This window comes from Alexandromys fortis, unplaced genomic scaffold (genome assembly GCF_014885135.2).
Source record: "Alexandromys fortis isolate MF-2015 unplaced genomic scaffold, M_Fortis_MF-2015_v1.1 scaffold_2_1_26212458, whole genome shotgun sequence".
NCBI classification, from domain to species: domain Eukaryota; kingdom Metazoa; phylum Chordata; class Mammalia; order Rodentia; family Cricetidae; genus Alexandromys; species Alexandromys fortis.
In genome coordinates this window covers 18,251,287-18,266,042 of record NW_026067930.1, presented here as the reverse complement: position 1 = coordinate 18,266,042, position 14,756 = coordinate 18,251,287, and the positions used below count along the sequence as shown (strand labels likewise).

The window sequence follows — 14,756 nt, the reverse complement described above, 5'->3', positions numbered from 1 at the left end:
AGCTCATGATTAGGCCAGACTGGCTGGTCAGGATCCCCCCCCCCCCACCCCGAGGTCAACTTGTTCTTAACAGCTCACCTCTTTACTAATGGGATTCTATCTCTGAACCAACCACTTTGCTTGGTTTTATGTGGACTCCGGAAATCCAAATGATCAGCATAACCTCCCTGGCTGCTCATATTAAAGTTTAACAAAAAACTGTTGTGTACACTTCTTTTGTATTGATATTTATGCACATGTTTTATCTCTTACGACCTTCAGAGAGTCTTTCGCCCTCAATGTTTCATAGTTATAAAACCCATAACCTCTCTGGTCTCTTACCTATAAGCCCGTGCCAGCTCGCAGCTACCTCCCCCAAGGGTACAGAGGTCAGGTTTACAGCGGCCATCGGCACCCTGATACATTATTAAAATGGGACCATAATGGACATTTGAGGAGTAAGGCTGAAGAAAGGAGATATAACCAAGGAACAAATCTTGAATTCAGGCACCTACTTGTCAGTCTAAGGTCTGTTGCCAGGTCTTAAACCCGTGGCAGACACCAGGTGGCGCTCTCACCCCAGTAGTCCCGCGTGCAGGTCCATAGCGTTGGCACCTGTATACTGAAAGCTGTGGCCACCTGGAGACCCTGGAGAATTAAGCTCCTCCGTGAAACGCACGAGCAACTTCACGCAGCCGCCGCCTAGCTCTGAGGCCGAGGCTGATCCCGACCCAGGGTCTCAGGGAGGAGGCTATAGCTGCCCTTAGTACCCCAAGGTGAAGTTCAGAAACTAGGCAGAGAGGCCAAGAGCGCGCGAGTTTGAAGAAAGCACAGGTGCAGGCTGGAATGTCTCAGAAACTACCTTGAAAGGTGTCAAGCATCCCCGCGTGTGCTCCCAGCACGGCAAGTTGGAAGCAGTCCGGGAACTTAAGAGAGTGCTTCTTACTTTTCTCTACCCCCTGCGCTGGGAACTGATGAAATCATAGTCATTTTGGTCTTTTCTCGCAAAGTAAAGTCTTGCTAAATAGTCGGCGTGTATGTAGCTCCCGCCTCCCCGGCGCCCCCCACTCCCCCATTTAGGCCAACAACAACTTCTAGTATGATGGTGAATGTTTGGGCTTTTTTCTAGCCTGACATAAAAATGGAAAGACGGTTTTTCAAAGAGCACCCAGAAGGTGAGAACCCAGGCCCAGTTCTCTAGACACCCAGGGCTCTAGAGCGCCTCTTCTTCCAGTCCCAGGGCAGGACTTCTCAAAGGGCGTGGCCTGCACGGACCAGGGCCCTAGGGTTTTGATAGACGCTGAGTCCCTGGGATCCCAACTCTACTATAATCTCTATGCATGGGGGAAAAGGAAAATCTATCTGATGGTCCAACAGCACGAAATAAACTGTTCATATGTAGTTTTTACGCCGAAGAAAACCCTCCTGTTTAACATTCCTGCAGTAGAGTCTCCTGCACATCAAAGTCTACTCGTGGGGGCCTTGCTGTGCTGGTCCCTTGGACTTGAGGGGCAAGGGAGAGGAGATCCCTGCAGGACGACCAGGCTCATCTTTGGGGATGAGGATCTTTTGGAGTCTGGGCTGAAATCAGGAGTGCCGGAGCTCTCTCAACGTGACCTGGGACTCTGGTTTAGGATCTGGGGACACAGGTCACTTGCAGGCTTATCATTCCTGCTCTGCATCCGGCTGCCACGCGCACCTGGGTCGGCTGCCAGGCACGGGGGAGGGAGGGCGCTTTTAGGCGTGGGGGCGGGCTCCTCTGCAACTCCAGCGGGGCGGAGATGCTGGAGAGGAGGAGGAGGGAAGGTGGGGGGTCTGTCTCCCCCACCTCCCGCCCCCGAGGCCACCTTCGGCTTTATAATTGGCTCGCGCTGCTGTTCCATTCCTCTTATCTGATCCCGGGCGAGCGGCGAGGAGGGGGATATCTCTGTAGGGGAGGAGGCGGCGGGAGAGGGACAAGGAGAGGACAGAGTGAGCGACAGGAAAGAGAAGCTAATTAAGAAAGGGTACTCCGAGGGAAGCGAGCCAGGGCAGTGGTCCGCTAAGAACCAACCGGCGGCAAACCCTCCCTAGGCGCCAAGAGGTCCCCAACCTGGGCTGGAAAGTTGCCCTGCACAGGTCAGTCCGCCTTTCTCTACTTACTGTTCTGTGGTTCGGCTTTGCAAAGTCTATAGGTGAAGAAAGAAAGTCAGAGAAAGTGAGCCACCTGTAGACGAATGCGTGCCCACGGGGCGGCCTGGGAATCTTAGGGGTGAGATACGAGATGAACACAGATGCCTCTTTGGGACCACGGGGCAGAGAGATTGCAAGGCGCTGAGTGACCGGTGTGCGGAGATCGGAAGGAATCTTCCGTTTCTCTCTGGGGATTTCCCCATGAAGTCTGGGTGCGGTGGGCGCTGGGCAGGAACTAGCTGCATTTGGCTGCTCCACTGCAGTGGTGGCGCCGGAGTGATCTTTTGACAGGGGCTTAGGGATTTGGTCGGAAGCCCTGTGAGTGTAAAGAGCACCACGCTGTTTGGGAGACTTGTCAGTGGAGACAACTTTCCCAGGTATTCCGTGTACTCTTGCACATGCTAGCAGCTTTGGGCCAGGCGCTGAACGGAAAGCGGAACAGCCAGGCAGAGCTCATAGAGGGTAGAGGGCTACCACGCTCCTTGGGTCGCTGCTAAGATGCTTCGCGAACCTTCTTCGCTTAATTTTCCTTTTATTTTTGCGAACTCCTCTCTGCGTCTCCTTGCGCTCAGCCTCTGGGCATCCGAGGCATCCGCAGAAGCTGGGCTTTGCCATCCAGTGTGCACAGGCAGGGGCAGGGCGAGGTTAAGTCATTTGGGAAGCCTTAGTGACTGGCCAACCTTTGGAGTTATGCAGACTTGGTGCTGAGTTCCTGTGGGCTCGGTGGGAAGCTAGTCTTGTTGCTGGAGAGCTCATGGTTGCTTAGTTTTGGTCCAGGAGAGCTTTCAACTTGCCACGAAGAGCGCCCCTGAAGAAGCTTGCATGCAGTTCCCACAGGAGTCTGGATCCCCACCCTCATCGCCCTCCATCCCCCACCCCTACCCTGCCTCAGCACCGAAAATGACTTCTAGAGCTGTCTCTAGTCCTAAGAAAGATGTATTTATTTTTAGGCGGTGTCATATGTAGTCCAGGCTGGTCTAAAATTTTCTGCCTAACTAAGAAAGGCCTTGAGCTCCTTCTGTCTCCACCTCTCAAGAGCCGGGATCACAGGTGTGAGCCAATACCTGGCTGCAGATTTGGAGAGTTCCTGACTGGTAGCAGCAGTAGAGATGGGGTGGGGACAGGAAGGAGGGACATACGAGTCAGCCTTCTGTTACCTGATAGTAAAGAGAGATGAAAATGGAGTTTTCTCCACCCTCATTTGTTGGAGGCCCTGGAATGCAGCTTCCATCAAGTGCCAAGAGGGCCCTTCTTTATAGGATGAAGGAGCAAGCAGACTCGGGGTGGCTGCAATGAGGAGACTGGGTGTTCTATTGCTGATGAGGGATTCCAATTCTGCATGTAGCCTTACTGTTACATTAGTGACAGGTAGGTGGGTGGCCGGGTGGATGGATGCATGGATGGCTGGATGGATGAGATTTAGATTTGAGGTTAAGACAATAACTCAGATGGGCTTTAGTTGAACCAGGGCTCAATGCCATTTTCTGGAGTAACTTTCTCTGGTGGGTTTTTGTTTGTTTTGTTATTTGTTTTCTTGGAACAGGTTGTTACTCTGTAGCTTTGGCTGGCCTGAAACTCATCATATACCCCAGATTGGTTAGGACCATCTTGCCTTAGTCCCCTCAGTGCTGGTATTACAGGCTTACACCACCCTGTCCGTTTCTTTGTTTGTGTTTTAAACAGTTTTCTCGACGATCATTCCACACAGGATATAGCCCACACATTCAGAATGTATAATGCAAAGGCTTTTAGTATATTTAGAGAGGGCAGTCAACATCTCAAATTAAGAATGATTTTAGGTGCCTGGAGACATGGCTTAGTGGCTAAGAGCACCCGTTGCTCTTATAGAAGGTCTGAGTTTGCCTCCCAGCAGGGATATCTGGTGCCTTACCTGTAACTCCAACTCTAGGGGATCTGATACTCTCTTCTGGTCTCTATGGGCACTTCACACTCACCCCCTCCCACAACACACACCCCAAATACACACTCATACCCACACCCATTCGCACACACATACATATCCCCAACACATCACATCTACACTCACACATACACTCACACATATGCACACATACACATTCCCCCACAGCCACACACATTCCCCACAAACTCACACACCAAACACACTCACACTCATCACCCCATATCCACACACACACATTCCCAGGACACCACATACACACATATGCGCACACACACACATCCCCCTACATATTCACACCTCCACACACACCTCCCTACACATCACGTCCATGTATACTGTGTCATCTCCAAACACTATATACACATATTTTTAAAAATTCTCAAGAGGTGGAATGTTTTTAGAATTTCCAAAAGAAAACTATGCCTTTGGTCAGTAACTCCCAAATCTTTCTGGCCTGTCACCACACCTCTGGGCATTTCATATAAATGGAGCTTTTATATGGTCCTTTGTGATTGATTTTTTTCACCCACTAAGATATCTTTAGGTTTTATCCATGGTGCATAGGGTATCTCCTTAGCCTTTTAATAGACACTGGGCACACTCTCCTGCTTGAGGAACTCTGAACCAGAACAACCCTGAACCTCCACTGCAGCCCTGACCTCCTCCAGGTCCCTGGAAAGGACAGGAGCCACCCTTGTGAGGCCTCTGAATAATTAATTCTCTGGGCAGGGTTCCTTGGAACCTGTCAGTGTTCCTGGAGTAGTTTGGATGGCTCCCAGGCTTCAGGATGGATGGGAGGAGCTCTTTGGCCGGGATCCTGGTGCTCTAACAGTCCAGCTGAAGTTTGCAGAGAAGTCTCTGGTCTTCCATGCTTTCCAGAACCATCGGGGGCTGCACAAATGAGAGGATTAGCATGCAAGTCTGGGAAGCCCCTAACTTACTAGAAAGACCCCACAGGGCACCCTCCCTTCAGATCTCATTTCCCACTGTCCCCCACTAAGGCACACAGAGATCGCCTCTCTTTTGTTTTGCCTGGTTGCAGTTGACATCTCTGCGGAGATGTGACTTCAGCTCCTTTGGAGCCACTCTCGGTCAAATTCAGCCAAATGACCTCTGCTTCCCCCGGAACGCAGAGCAAAAGCGACTGTTTCTTTAAGTCTGCTTGAATCCTGTGCGCTGGGGCTGTGCTCTGAGCACCACTGAGCTAACACACTGCCATTACAGCATCAGTGCAGGACACTCTAGATGATCGCCCAAGGGACAGGCGGCTGGGGAGGGGATGTCAGGAAGCAAGTTTAAAGGGAAGCGATAAAAGTTTACGTTTGCCATAGAAAATATGCGCCCGATAGTTCTGGATGTCAAGGAAGCAATCATTCTCTTTTACTCCATATAAGTAAATAAACAGCGGCAGGGGGCCAGTCACTCTTTTATACATTGAACTCCCAGTGTAGGCTGCTGCTTGTTCTCACGGGGATAATGATCTGTGTGCTACTCAGCTTTTAGTCACCAAAACAAAATAATTGAGATAATTATAATGAGGAAAGATGTGCTTTGGCTCATGGCTGAGGAGGTCTTGTCCATGAGGAGTTGCCTCTGACGCTCTGGGCCCGTGGCCCGCAGTACATCAAGTGTAGCACACAGCGGAGCAAGATCATTTCCATTGTGAACCAGGGAGTGAAAGGAGAGAAGGGGAAAGGGGCTTTCTGAGAAGGCTTTCTGTAGACTCCTCTTAAAATTTCTACGGCCTCCCAAAGGGTCAAGCTCTTAATACATTGGTCCTTTGGGTGACATTTATAACCCAGACTATAGCAGAGATATTGGCACATTCCGGTATCTCTTCCTTTCTCTGTAAAAAGGACACTATCTTCTCATTATATTGGGACATAAATGCGATTTCCCTTTTTGGGGCAAAGCCCCTGAGCTCCAGGGAAATATGGCCTCCTCTGGGGTCACAAGTCTAGCAAGTGACTGGGAAACACTTAGAGAAAAGGCCAGAGGCGTCTGCAGTGTCCGCATCACTCTGGGTACTCTTTCTTCCAGTTCCTCTGCTGGGGGAGGCACTAGGATGTGTGTCTGGAACTGGAGTGGATGGTGTAAGCTGAGGTCACGTGCTCTGGTGCTGAAGCAGACAGAGGACGGGGGGGGGGGGGACAGAGGGATCTAGGGGCTGCTTAGGACCGAGCTTACTTCAAAGAGTCTGGTTGACGAAAGTGGTTTCTTTCTTCTCCTACTTCATTCTCTTCTCTTATTTTCCTCTTGAAAAGGTCTACAGTTTTATTTTTTTGGGAGGAGGGCTCCTTTTTTTTTTTTGTGGGAATCGTGACAAGGAAGGCATGTCTATGGGGCGTTATGAGAGCCGAGAGTACAAGCTGGAGTGTGGAGCCTAGAGACCCAAATTCCACCAAGGTTGGAAGCACCGTGCAACCCTTCCCCTCTTTCCTTCCCATCTTCCCCTTATGTGTTGTGTATGAACGTATATGTTCGGGTGGGTGCGTGTACATCTGCCATGCACCCATGTGGAGGTCAGAGGGCAACTTTCTGGAGTTAGTCCCCTCCTTTTACTGTCGGACTCAGGGCTTGAACTCAGGTCACCAGGTTTACATGACACATACATTCACCTGTTGAGCAATCTTGCTTCCACTCTCCTGCCTCCACAGAATCTCACTGTGTAACTCAGCTGCCACTGCCTATGTAGTTATTGCTGGCCTCGAACTCGCAGCAGCCCTCTTGTCTCAGCCTCCTGTGTGCTGGGAACACAGGCATCAGCCACCCACACCTGGTTCTAGACCAGTTCTCTCTCATCTTGCATTTTTCTGTTAGTGGCTGCTCAAATTTGCCCTGGCAGATGCCCCTTACTTGAAACATTTAGGGAGTTGTATTCAGATTCTTTTCCCAGATTTTCCTTGAGCGGCTTGTAAAAATTATTGCAGAAGGGGGCTAGCCTTTGCTAAGTCCATCAGAATGAGGTAGGCAGGTCTGGGTGGGCAGTCAGGAGACACAGTTGTGGAAAGATATGCTTCTGGATGGCTTTCTGCCTCTGCTTTTGTGGCGAGGAGTACACTGAACTGAGGTTAAAAAAAAATAGCCTGGCGGTGGTGGTGCATGCCTTAAATCCCAGCACTCAGGAGACAGAGGCAGGTGAATCTCTGTGAGTTCGAGGCCATCCTGGTCTACAAGAGCTAGTTTCAGGACAGCTAGTACTGTTACACAGGGAAACCCTGTCTCGAAAAACGAAAAAAAAAATTGTTTTTCTCTCCAGCCTAGCATCTTGCCATGTATTGTCACTAAATATTCAAAGTGTGGTATTGCAAATGCATTTCTGAAAGCAGAAATGTAGTTAATAACTACAGTCCAGTGATGAGCATATAGAATGGAGAACAGAGCTTAGCATTGGAGGCGCCAGGGGAAAGCCTTGTGGCTCTCAGTGGGGAGACCAGGGAAGCCTCCTGAATGGAAGGTGAGAAGTGGAGCTGGCCTGCTACTGAGGATGGCCATAGGCTGTGAGGAAGGTAAACTCCCATCTCTTTGGTGGAGAAGCTCTGCAGTCCTTAAAAAGCAAGCTGAGAGGGAAGACAGAAGCCAGATGACGGGACATTCTTGTGTCAAGTAGCTGTCACTAACTTGCTGTGCTTCTGGAATGGCTCTGGCTTCTATCTCAAAATTTACATGTCTAGTTTAAGAGTGTCAAGGCACCCCCGCCGTATATGTGTGTATACACATGCTTGTATGAGTCAGGATGTGTTCAGGAGTGAATGCGCATGGAGGTCAGAGGTCAACCTTAGATGGCATTCCTCAAGAGCAGTCTACATTTATTTTGATTTGGGATGAGGTCTCTCATTGGCCCAGAGCCCACCAATTACATCAGTTTGGCTGGCTAGACACCCTCCAGTCTCTGCCTCCCCAGAACTGAGATTACAAGCACATGCTATCGTGTTTGAGTTTCTTATGTGGGTTCCGGAGCTGGAACTGAGATCCTTCTGCTTGTGTGGCAAGCACTTCGTCTACGTGACTATTTCTCCAACTCACAGAATGTCTGGGCTTCTGAGACTGGTTTGTACCGGCTCTTGTGCAGCTGACTGACTCACAAGGCTGTTGCTAACCTCATAGGACGAATTAGTGAAAAGTGAAACCCTCTGGGAACCCCTCTGCTATGGGAGAAGAAAACTGCACTTTCCTCTGGGTCATCTGGCCCTGCGGCTCACAACTGGCAGGTGACCGCTAATTTCAAGCCCTGGTTACCTGAACCCAACTGTAATCCATGCACCATATTCACCTTCGAACTGCATACCATTATCCCTAGACACTCAATGATAATTAATCGGTATTTATCGATTGCTTATTAAGCATATTGAATTTGTTAAGCTATGCTTTTAAATGTCATCCAGATGTCCTCTGGTGCCAATAACCAGAAAGGCAAAGAATTCTGAAGGCCACCGATCTAGCTGAGGAGCTGCTGTTCCTCGGAGGCCTGATTGACAGTGCCACCCATAAAACTGTTCTCAGCCCCAGGTGAGACTAATTTTTTTTTTCAGTAAAGCATCCCTCATGAAGGGATCAAGGCAGTTCTTTGACATTTTGGAAGCAGCACTGTGAAGGTTAGCTTCACAGGTCAACTCAACACAGGCTAGAGTCAGAGTATCTTACTGAGGGATTCCTAGATCAGGTTGGCCTGTACGCATGCGAGGATTTGTCCTTTCTTGAGGTGTATAATTGTATAATATACATGTCTATGTGTGTATCCATGTTTGCATGTATGTGGGAACCTGTGTGTGTGTGTATTCACATGCATGTATGCATATGCATATATAGGTCTAAAGTAGACTGTAGACATTTTCCTTGATCATTCTCTAGCTTGGATATTGAAGTAGGGTCTCTAACTTGAACACAGATCTTGTGGCCTTAGCTTACTCTGGGGTTCCACTGTCTCTCCTTCTCCCCAAGATGGGATTAAAGGCCACTGTCATACCCTCTTACCCTGTTTGGGGGTGCTGGAATTCTTGTCCTTAAAGTCGCCAACTGCTTTACCCCACAAGCTTGAATTCCATGTCTTAAACAAACAAACAAGGAACTGCTACAACAAATAAACAAAGAACCACGAACAAACAATATTGGAAAGATAGACCTGAGGCGGACATCCTAAAAACCATTTTATCCTGATCCCCCCAAGTTGGAAAACTCACTCGGATTGTGATCCCACTCTTTACAGAGGAAGGTGAACTATTCTCAATGTTGGACTTTTAAATTTGCATCAGTTCAAACCGTCTCTTTTCAGAAGGTGCGCCAAAGAACCCAGTTTTAGCTTCTGCATGAAGGCTCTTTAAATATAACACAGAAAGACATCTGTTACACACACCTCTTATTCTTTGTTCTCTTGGGTCTAAACCATGCTCAGATATCCCCAATCTTTCAAAGCTGCTCTGTACAGACTTGTCCACAACTGCAAAGCCTTCCCGCCCCCCTCAAAAGCCTGTGAATGGTTCTTGAGTCAGGTGGCCACATCGACAGAGAGCTGATCATTTCAACCTGCACGGAGTTCTTTCTCAGATTAAAAACTGGATAGGGATGTGTTCAGAACTGTCTACAGTAGTTCACACAAGTGAGTCCCGGCTGCCTTTGTAATTATCTGGACCTTCAGTGTTGGCTTCAACCTTTCTGCCAAGTTGGCCGTACACCCTTCATATGGGGGAGACAGAAGGTTCTTTGTTTGCCTTCTTCCTTTAGCATCTGCCCAAGTAGCAGAATCACTGCTTATCACTGTTTCCGTTTCCTCTCCATTAACCTGGTGCCCAGGGGCCCAAATCAGAACTCTCTGAGTCTATCTGTGTATTATGGTGATCATCTTTCTTTTTACATTAGTTTTTTAAAAAGCAGTGTAAAAGGCAATGATTTTCAGCCTGGCATCTCCATATTGTTTTGTAATGCCACCTCCATACTTTTGCTGGTCCCCTTCCTTCCCTCCACCCTCCTGCCTTCATGTCGCATATATTCTATTACCCTCTCTTCTCTCCTACTTCTTCTCTTTATTTTTAGAGTTATTTTATTCACATGAGTGTTTTGCCTCCATCTATGTCTTTTGGGTGCTGGGAATCAAATTTAATCCTTCACAAGAACAATTGAGCTAACTCTCCAGCCTGAAAGTTCGTTTCTTTTTCTTTTTTCCTTTCCTTTCCTTTCCTTTCCTTTCCTTTCCTTTCCTTTCCTTTCCTTTCCTTTCCTTTCCTTTCTTTTTTTCTTTTCTTTTCTGAGACAGGGTGTCTCTGTGTAGCCTTTGTTGTTGTGGAACTCACTTTGTTGGCCAGACTGACGCCAAACTCAAAGACCTGCCTGCTTCTTCCTCCTGAGTGCTGGGATTAAGGCATGAGCCCCTACTTCCCAGCTCTTACTTACCATTCTTAAGACATCATTTCCCACTTCATGGTTGCCTCTCTGGGTTTATGATCCATACTCCATCCTCCACACACATATATGAAAATTAAAATTTAGTCTTTGTATATAATTATGCAGCATCTGTCTTTTGGGGTCTAAGGTGCTTGTTTAATGGAGTATTTTCTAGCTCCTTTGATTTTTCTGCAAATGTCATGACTTCATTTTTCAAAGACAGACATTACCGTACATATATCATTGACGAAGAACATAGAATGTCTGGCATGCCACCCAGCTTGTGCTAATGTTCCATGCCACTTCATACTTCTGTTAGCTTTGCATTTAGCTTGCAATCTTGCTCTATAATGGAATTGTAAGGGAGCTCCCTAAGGGGAACACACAGTGTGATGTTGTCTACCTTCTTTAGCGCCAAGGACTCCACTTTGGTTATATAGCAAGGACTCTCAATGAGTGTTAGAATGATAGTTCCAGTGCCATAAATAGCTATCTCTCTCACCCCCTGGGTCACCAGCATCTGTATACCAAGTTGCTAAGAACAATTCTGTGTAAGTTTGTAAGGTTTATAAACAATGATTGGTGGGAATACTCTTCAAGATTTGGTTGTGTATATGTGTAAGTTTTGGCAAGAGATATAACTGTTGAATAAACATTTGAAGGCCTTTTGATAAAACCAGCTGTGTGCCGAGCTGAGAATTCTTTGAATAACTGTAAGCATTGGTTAATGGCTTCCCTTGAGTTTTTGCTCTTTATCAAACCTAACTGCACAAATGAGATTTGATAAAACAACAACAACAACAACAACAACAAAAACCACAAGCTAGAAGCAGGCTGAATTAGCACTGATAGGACTGGTTTAAAGCTGTTTGTCAGGTTATGACAGTGCTTTGACCACACTTATGCAATGCAATATCATCTCTCCTCAGATTTGACTTGTGCCTTCTGCTTTCAGAATTAAGTAGCCATCTCTGCCATGGCATGTTTGAGAAGAAGGAAAAGAAGAAAAGAAATATCAAAGCAGAGTTATTTGTTTATTCAGACTCTCAGGCAAAGTTTCAACAAAAGAAACTTTGACCTTTTTTTGGGTAAATGTTAAAATATTTCATGGCACTTAAATAGAAATTGAGACTTTCCTTGTCTCCACTTCTCTGTCCAGAAGTTTGGTGACTTGGCAGAAAAGCGTGGGAAAATTAAGATCCTACTTCTCCCGACATGCTGCTGCTAATCCTAATTTAAAGCAAACAACAAAAAGAATTTAAAGACAGGCTCTGTATACTACTTTATCTCCAGTCTAGTAACTTAGACTGTTTATGCCCAGACTGACGAAGGAGTGCCGTAGGTACTTAATTAGTTATGGCGTTTGAATATTCACTCCCAATGCCACATGCTAGTTGATGTCATGCAACACCAGGGCACCGGAATTGCACTGCAATTGCAATTGGTAAAAAATATACAAAAAGGCTCTTGCCCTGGTATGACTGGGAAGGGATCTTTTCTTCCTGTGTTACAATAGACTCACAGGATCCGATGCACACAGTCTGGTATTAAAGAGCCTATGGGACAGATGTGGTCTGTTTCCTTGACTTATTTACTTGAAGCCTAGGTTTGCCATGTTTGGGAAGGAATTCTTAGAATGAATATCTCATTTGGGAAATGTTTTGTCGCTATATTTTTCTTTGTGTGTGATGGGCAGATCCCTGGATGATTAGCTGATTGAAGGATATATTAATCCGAAGAGAATGAGGCTGTCTCTTGGAATCTTCTCAGGCCCTTGTACACAAGAACTGCTCAATCCCTTTGTATTCTTTAACTAACCTGTAATCAATTAATTCAACTTCAATTGCTATGCAGATAATATCACCGAACATTCTGCCTCTCCTATGATTTCTTTACGAGTCAATTACACGAAGAAAATAGTTATATGTTTTTATATATTCTTCCAGATATGCTTTATCATTCTGATATAAAACCAGAATAGTGAGGGTGAAGTGTGGATGAGTTATATTACTTTAACAGCATATAGCATTATGGCTTATTATTAAGTCTGAAGACAAAGCTGCCTATAGCTCAGACTACTCAGACAGTAGTAGGCAATGCAGGCTGGCATTGCCACACCAGGGAAGATTCATTTTACTGCCTTCACTGTAGTAACTTAGGCTAAAAGGGAACCAAAAGCTTATGTGATGCCGTCAAAACGTGTGGCAAAGAAAGGATGACGTTGTGCTGATGAAGGATTAGACAAAACAATGGGTGAACGACAAAGAAAGACGTTTTGCTATCCAACGACAGTTAAAACAGAAAGCAGCTATTAATGACAAATATAAGATGGGGAGAAAAAGCAACAGAATTGACAATTTTTTCAAAACTTCAAATTGGGCAAATCCTTAGAATGTGTATTTTGTGTTGGAAACACAAAATTTAGTTCTTATAAATGGAAAAGAAACAGTTGGAACTGAGATAATGCGATAGCCTGCAAGTAAAATAAAAATATATGACAATCCAGATATGCCGAGAAAAAATTATGGGGAGATATCCCAGCCAGAGCCAAGAGGTATAAAATTCAACTAGATGTAAAGCAAGCGAAAAGGAGAGCAGGGAAAAGTTGTGCGTAAATCAGCATCAAGGAGGGAAAGATCACTGGACAGGACAAAGATGACAACAGGACACTTTCTAGTTTTCTTTGACAAGCTAGAAAAATCTTGACACCAAGATTTCTCAAGCAAACCCTAAGTCAACCTTGGTTGTTGACGTAGCTTGAAAATTTAGCTGCGTACATTGGAATTAGTGTAAAAACGACATCTAACTAGTGCAAGAAGATACACGGGTCTGGATGGAAGCTCCTCGGAGGAGACTTTGCACTGGGGGTGCCTGATTGGCAGCCGTTGAAAGAGGTTCTGTGGTAAGCCAGTGCACCAGTGGGAGACACGAATTCAGTCCAGGATGAGATTCTGGCACCAGAACTCTGCAGGAGGCTCACACAGATGGACAGAATCTTGGGATCCTTGAGATGAAGCATTGCCCAAGTCTTGCATCATGGGGACCTGGTTTAGTCTTCAAAACCTTGGACGCAAAGTCACTGTTATAGGAATTTGGATAAAGCAATTAGTAGCACAGGGCTAGTTCCCCAGTGGCGGTGCAAGCTGAGACTGTCTCCTGGAGCTCCTTTAGTGTGTTGTGCAATCCTAGGAGAAGCCACTCTGCCAGCACGTGACACTGCTTCAGGGGAGCAGAGGGCGCTCGGGATGCAACGAAATGATCCCCTTTGTGTGATCACCAAAGTATGAATTCATTGTGGGAAGCATGCAAGGAGCAGTTACCCCCTGGCCCCTACAGCATCTTCAGTGAGGGTAAGGGCCCCAATATTAGAATCGCAACCCATCTCTCCCCTGGAACTGGAGGAGCCGAAGTCCACTCTAAAGCTCTTCTGAGACGGTGTTGCAAGCAGGAAGATTCCTCCTTTATCTTCAGGCCCCTGATGAAAAGGCCTCCATCTGTAAGGCTCCGGAATAGATCACAAAGAAGAATGACCCTGGAGGGTCTGGAAGAAGCCAGAAAAGCAAAGAAGAATGACCCTGGAGGGTCTGGAAGAAGCCAGAAACGCGAGATGAGATCTATGCCTCTGAGATGAGAAGAAAATCCCTAGGTTAGTCCTGACTCAGATCCAAGTGAGCCTGACGTTCCTCATCCAGCAAAACCTAGCAGACCATTTGTGGCTGCCGCTAACAAGGCCGTGCCCCACGTGTTCCCGTGAAGGAGGCTAGAGTCTAACCTTAGGAAGCTCCTCTAAGGATGTCATGGGGCCTTAGTGTCAGCCGTCACTAACTAATGGCTGTCCTGATTGCTTACCTATCTATGGTATTCATAGACTTGGAGAGGACTAAGTCTCCTAGGGACCTTATCACTCACTCAATGAAGTTTTTCCAGCACTGATGAAAAAATGATCTCTCATTCCTGCCTCTAGCCTAAAGCTTGGTTGTTATGTGTTTTGATAGATTAGATCTGTTCCAAAGACTGAGCTAGCATCCTTGAGAAGCAGAGTATTCGGGCCTGGAAGCAGGTTCAAGAGATCAATTTAAGACATTTGGGATTGAGTAAGCAGCCTGTGTTCTATTAAACACTTACGTGCCAGAGTCTCTGGCCCAGCTTTGTAAACCAGGGGACATAAAGGGTAACTCTTAGTGTATTCCTGCTACACCAGGGATTTGATCCAGATGTCCCGCTATCAAAGGCCTCTAAGTAGAAATACTGGAGACGTTTATATAAACCTGGCATGGTAGCTCACACCTGTATCACTGGCACT

At 46.7% G+C, this 14,756-nt stretch overlaps 1 protein-coding gene across 4 annotated transcripts in view; it reads left to right on the top strand.

Moving 5' to 3' along the window:
• The first annotated feature begins 1,873 nt into the window (after positions 1-1,873).
• Col14a1 (collagen type XIV alpha 1 chain) overlaps positions 1,874-14,756 on the top strand; it is a 185,925-nt gene continuing 173,042 nt past the window's right edge. For 3 of the 4 annotated variants that reach the window (XM_050145067.1, XM_050145065.1, XM_050145068.1), the window contains exon 1: positions 1,874-2,097. The gene's annotated coding sequence lies outside the window, so the exon portion shown is untranslated. Of the gene's footprint in view, positions 2,098-2,403; positions 2,529-14,756 lie in introns of those variants that run through there. The other variant, XM_050145066.1, reaches the window with a different exon arrangement.